The sequence below is a fragment of the Nomia melanderi genome, unplaced genomic scaffold (assembly GCF_051020985.1).
Source record: "Nomia melanderi isolate GNS246 unplaced genomic scaffold, iyNomMela1 scaffold0711, whole genome shotgun sequence".
NCBI lineage: Eukaryota > Metazoa > Arthropoda > Insecta > Hymenoptera > Halictidae > Nomia > Nomia melanderi.
Window position 1 is genome coordinate 20,001 of NW_027475825.1, and position 6,068 is coordinate 26,068.

Below are 6,068 nucleotides of genomic sequence, written 5' to 3' on the forward strand. Positions count from 1 at the left end.
CTGCACCGACGGCGGCTCCAGGCAGGCTCACGCCCAGACCCTTCTGCGCACACCGCCGCGACCCTCCTACTCGTCAGAGCTTCATGGAGGATTCGACCCGTAAAGGAAGAATCCCGCCCCATTTGCCGCTGACGGCGGAGTATAGGCGCGACGCTTCAGCGCCATCCATTTTCAGGGCTAGTTGCTTCGGCAGGTGAGTTGTTACACACTCCTTAGCGGATTCCGACTTCCATGGCCACCGTCCTGCTGTCTTAAGCAACCAACGCCTTTCATGGTATCCCATAAGCGTCGACTTAGGCGCCTTAACTCTGCGTTTGGTTCATCCCACAGCGCCAGTTCTGCTTACCAAAATTGGCCCACTTGGCACTCTGATTCATAAATCTCGTGGCTTCATTGATCCAAGCAAGCCAGAGATCTCACCCATTTAAAGTTTGAGAATAGGTTTAGGTCGTTTCGGCCCCAAGGCCTCTAATCATTCGCTTTACCAGATGAAACTCGCACAAGTTCACGGAGGAACAAGCGAGTGCCAGCTATCCTGAGGGAAACTTCGGAGGGAACCAGCTACTAGATGGTTCGATTAGTCTTTCGCCCCTATACCCAGTTCCGACGATCGATTTGCACGTCAGAATCGCTACGGACCTCCATCAGGGTTTCCCCTGACTTCGTCCTGACCAGGCATAGTTCACCATCTTTCGGGTCCCAACGTGTACGCTCTGGGTGCGCCTCTTCTCGCAATGAGAACGAGACGCCCCGGGAGTGCGAGGCCGCATCGCAACGCGGCCCATCCTCCCTCGGTCGACGCTAAGGAACGACCTTCACTTTCATTCCGCCTTTAGGTTTACAAAATCCCAATGACTCGCGCACATGTTAGACTCCTTGGTCCGTGTTTCAAGACGGGTCCTGAGAGTACCCAAAGCAGTAGCGTCGCCGACCGGTAATTCGAAGCTTGGCCAGTCCGAGGACACCGCCTGCCAACAGCTGACCAGGCTCGGAGCCGGCACCAGGTCCGTACCTCCGAGGGTATACTGATCGAGCTTGCGGCGGGCCTGACGCACATACATTCGAAAATGGATTGGTTGCGGCCCGATACCGTCAGAGTACCGTCGCGCAGCCGGCCGGGCCGCCGAGGGTCTGTCGCGTGCGCCAAAGGCGACGCGGCAGGCAACCACTCGGGCCGTAGACCGACACGCAACGGGTCGCGACGTTCTACTAAGGGAGAAGTGCACGACTACGTTGCCGGAACATTTAGGCCGAAGGCGGTGTACCCTCGCGCATTGGAACCACGAAGGTCCATACGCGGGGTATCTGCGCGCCAACGGAAGCCAGCCTCGTCGACGATGAATCTCCCCATTCGATCTTTTGGGTTTCTCAGGTTTACCCCTGAACGGTTTCACGTACTCTTGAACTCTCTCTTCAAAGTTCTTTTCAACTTTCCCTCACGGTACTTGTTCGCTATCGGTCTCGTGGTCATATTTAGCCTTAGATGGAGTTTACCACCCACTTAGGGCTGCACTCTCAAGCAACCCGACTCTAAGGAAAGGTCCTCCCGAAACGCGTACCGGTCGCTACGGGCCTGGCACCCTCTACGGGTAAATGGCCCCATTCAAGATGGACTTGGACGCGGTTCGACGTCACGGGATAAATGGACCCTCCTGAACACTACATTTCCCTACGGCGGAACCGCGGGATTCAGTGCTGGGCTAATTCCTGTTCGCTCGCAGCTACTAAGGAAATCCTTGTTAGTTTCTTTTCCTCCGCTTAGTAATATGCTTAAATTCAGCGGGTAATCTCGCCTACTCTGAGGTCGTCGTGAACGTGAATTGTATGAAAATTCAATCGAATTTCATAAAAATCGCTCAAAGGCAAAAAAAACAAAGTCTAGAGGAGAGTGCGTTCGAACACAACAATATTCATATTATAACGTATATAAATGATAAATATACCGCGACACGCGCGACTCCGTATCGTCGCGAAAAATCGTTCGCGAACGCGTCTTATGCGCCTCACCAGTGGTCTCTGCTGCGTCGCGTGTCTATATTCTCTTTTTACACTCTTCTCCTTCTTCTATCACATTTTACTCGATCGCGAAAAAGACTCTCGCTAGACGATCTCGCGCTCCGGTTAACTTTAACGCCCGTCCGAGAAGAATTTTCGGGGACTGGACGACCGAAGCGGATCTCGCGCGGTCTCGCGATCGACAGTGAAGAGAAGTGCAGAAGAGGAAAAGAAGACACGACAAACACACACCATGGGGCGACCGACGCGTTCGTTTCAACGCTTTCGCACAAAGTCGGCGGCGGTTATATATTTATATCATTATATTCCGGCGGACGGGACGCGACGTTCGAAAGCCTCGCCAAAGAGGAGCTCCTGCCTCTTCCTCTCTCTTTTCTACGAGAAAAGATAAACGTATTTTACGGGGATACGGAAACGTTACCACGTGGTGTCACACACGATCGTCCGTCTCTTCTCTATAGCAGAAACCGATAAAAATACACCTCCCGAAAGAGAGTATATGGTGATTCTTTTTATATATATATATTTCGAAATACAACTGAACGTGGCGGAAGCGCACGGTGGTGGTCCAGCGAGGACACGCGACGACGGGGAATAAGAACTATTCGACCCGTTACGAATACGCATGCTCGTCCCGCACGATTTTAACACACACCGTGTTTTTCTCCAGTCGTCAAAGCGTTCGTGCGTCGAATTCGAAAAATAAAAAAAAAAGAAAAACACCTTTTCTCTCTCTCGGGGTAAAAGAGTCGATGTGTATTGTGTATAAAGGTTCTGCGAGAAGTCTCGTTTTGACGTGTGTTCCGCCGATAACGACGATCCTCCGAAACGGGGATACAGAAACGTTACACCTCACAACACGATCTCCGTCTCTTCTCTATAGCAGAAACCGATAAAAATACACCTCCCGAAAGAGAGTATATGGTGATTCTTTTTATATATATATATTTCGAAATTCAACTGAACGTGGCGGAAGCGCACGGTGGTGGTCCAGCGAGGACACGCGACGACGGGGAATAAGAACTATTCGACCCGTTACGAATACGCATGCTCGTCCCGCACGATTTTAACACACACCGTGTTTTTCTCCAGTCGTCAAAGCGTTCGTGCGTCGAATTCGAAAAATAAAAAAAAGAAATACACCTTTTCTCTCTCTCTCGGGGTAAAAAGAGTCGATGTGTATTGTGTATAAAGGTTCTGCTGCGAGAAGTCTCGTTTTGCCGTGTGTTTCGGTAACGACGATCCTCCGAAACGTACATCTCATTCGTAAGAGAGGAAGAAAACAATCTCCCTGGGGCCAGTCGGTAATATACCGACATACGACGTGTCGTGCACATCCGTCTCACGCACGGTATACAAAATATGAATAAAACGTGTGTAGTCTCTCTCTCTCGACTTCTTAATATTTTCTTTCACCTCTGACGCATCATTTCAGGTGACGTCGGGAGCGCGGGAAAAAAAATTTTTCTAAACACACGAAACCGTTCATCTCACGAACAGCCGAAAAAGTTGTCGCTCAGATCCATATCGCAGTGGAGCGGTATCCGCGGGCGGTCGTAATTGAACGACGCACGACGCCGCGAACACTCACGCGAGTCCATACAAACGATTCCGATCGTTTTGCAACAACTAGAACGTACACTGTCCGTGAAATTCACAGAATTTTCGCGTGTCCGCGACAAACGCCGACGAGACACCCATCGTTCGCTCGTACGTAGCATCCTTCTCTTAACCCGACTCAGAGACGTTCTTTGCGCCCTTCGGTAAAAAAACGTTCGATCCGAAGAGGTGAACGACGGCGGGGATTTGACAGAGCTACGCAAGCAGTGTATGGTACGTAAACGACCCTCAGCCAGGCGTGGTCCAGGAATTGTATCCGTGGACCGCAATGTGCGTTCGAAATGTCGATGTTCATGTGTCCTGCAGTTCACACGTTGACGCGCAATTAGCTGCGTTCTTCATCGACCCACGAGCCAAGTGATCCACCGTTCAGGGTAATCGTATAAATTTTATATTTCACATATATAATTTTATTCTCACTTGTTCGACCTAATATCTCTCTTCTTTCAAAGAGAAGATAAAAGTTGATACCTGAATCTCCGACCAGCGCGCGAAGGAGATTCAGGCGTCGCCTTGGAGACGACACCGAAGCCTTTCGAGACGAAAAACGTTCAAGTAATATGTATATATTTCTCGACGTTCCGGGCGTATAGTGCATTCAAAAACCCGCGAAAGACGCAGAAGACTCGCACGCGTGGAAACGACGGGGATATATTTTGTATCCTACCCGATACTGAATCCATCGCGTGCAGTCGACCCTCGCGTTCTTCCGATCAGACGCATCTATTGTTGCGCGCATGTTTTCGCGTCGCATCGCGCGAAACGTTGCACGAATCGTACCGATCGATCGATTGAAAGCAAATAATGAAAAAAGACTTCACAGCTGGCTCTTTGCCGGTCATTCGTCCCATGTTATCTCTTGCCGCGAAATTGGCGCGCAAGAGTTGGGTGTCAGACGCGCGGCTTTAAAACGAGCTTCACGGCCGGTCCCTTCGTTACCGCTTTCGTTCTTTCTCTCGGAACGACCATGAACGAACACGACGAGCGACGCTACGGCATACACACGTCCACGGATTCGATTAAAAAAACAGACTTCACAGCTGGCTCTTTGCCGGTCATTCGTCCCATATTATCTCTTGCCGCGAAATTGGCGCGCAAGAGTTGGGTGTCAGACGCACGGCTTTAAAACGAGCTTCACGGCCGGTCCTCTCAATTCCGTGTACGGTACACGCAAGATGCGGGTTCCACTTCCAGACTACCCGGTCCCTTCTCTCTACGAGAATCGATAGTAGAAGAACGGCTCGAAAACGCGTCTCAGAGACTAGGGGAAAAGAAGCGGTATGCGAGCGAAACGAAAACGCATTATGGAAACGTCGCGAAACAATGTTCGACGGTTGCTCGGTTCCAATCGTGCGGCCGTTTCAATTTCTCGTGCGCTTCACCGTCCCTCCGTAACTCTGGCCGATCGCGTATACCGAAGAGCCGACACGCGCAAAAACCACAGGCATTGTATACTGTGTATATATATATATATATGTTACAGTCACAGCCTTCGCGCGTTTTACTCTCCGACGCGGGGTTTCCACGACGAAAGAGAGACAGTTTCGTGGCGGGTGACTCGGCCGAATCGCTACGACGGGTATTTCTATTATAGAACGAATCATCGCCACCCTTTACCAGTGCCCGACGAAGGAATCACAAGGTCATCTGGAGTTTACAATGCCAGCGACGGTAATTCCAACGAAGACCCGATAAGTCAACTCATCGTTCTATTTCTCCCCGTACAGAAAAGCGAATCGACGCTAATGCACCTCGCGCAAGCACGAACGTTCTCTTCGCGTGGATCGTCCCATCGTCCAAAGATGTAAAGACGCATTGGAGATCGTGGTCTCTGGCGGGCTCATTGCACGCCCCACTGCATATCTTTCCTCGAATCGAGAATGATTCGTCCACTAAGGCTGCGAAACTACGCGTCGAGGAAACTAGGGGAAAGAAGCGGGATGCGAGCGAAACGACAATACATTATGGAAACGTCGCGAAACAATGTTCGGCGGTTGCTCGTTTCCTCCTGCGGACGTTTCATTGCTCGGGCGCTTCACGTCCCTCCGTAACCTTCGCGCGATCGCGTGCCCCGGAGAGCCGGCAACCGGTGAACCACAGGCGTATAAACTATAGTCTTCTATAGCAAGCCTTCGGCGGTTACTCTCCGACGCGGGGATTCCACGACGAGAGAGAATTTCGTGGCGGGTGACATCGGTCGAAACGCTACGACGGGTATTTCTATTATAGAACGAATCATCGCCACCCTTTACCAGTGCCCGACGAAGGAATCACAAGGTCATCTGGAGTTTACAATGCCAGCGACGGTAATTCCAACGAAGACCCGATAAGTCAACTCATCGTTCTATTTCTCCCCGTACAGACAAGCGAATCAACGCTATCGCACCTCACGCATGCACGAACGTTCTCTTCGCGTGAATCGTCCCATCGTC

General features: G+C 51.0%; 2 non-coding genes across 2 annotated transcripts in view; both read right to left on the reverse strand.

Moving 5' to 3' along the window:
* LOC143176665 (large subunit ribosomal RNA) overlaps window positions 1-1,807 on the reverse strand; it is a 4,007-nt gene extending 2,200 nt beyond the window's left edge. Inside the window, exon 1 of the ribosomal RNA XR_013001187.1 lies at window positions 1-1,807. This exon is cut by the window's left edge and continues 2,200 nt beyond it. This is a non-coding gene — a ribosomal RNA (large subunit ribosomal RNA).
* A 2,051-nt stretch (window positions 1,808-3,858) lies between these two features.
* On the reverse strand, window positions 3,859-4,013 carry LOC143176663 (5.8S ribosomal RNA). The gene has a single exon (XR_013001185.1). It is a non-coding gene; the product is annotated as a 5.8S ribosomal RNA (ribosomal RNA).
* Window positions 4,014-6,068: the final 2,055 nt, after the last annotated feature.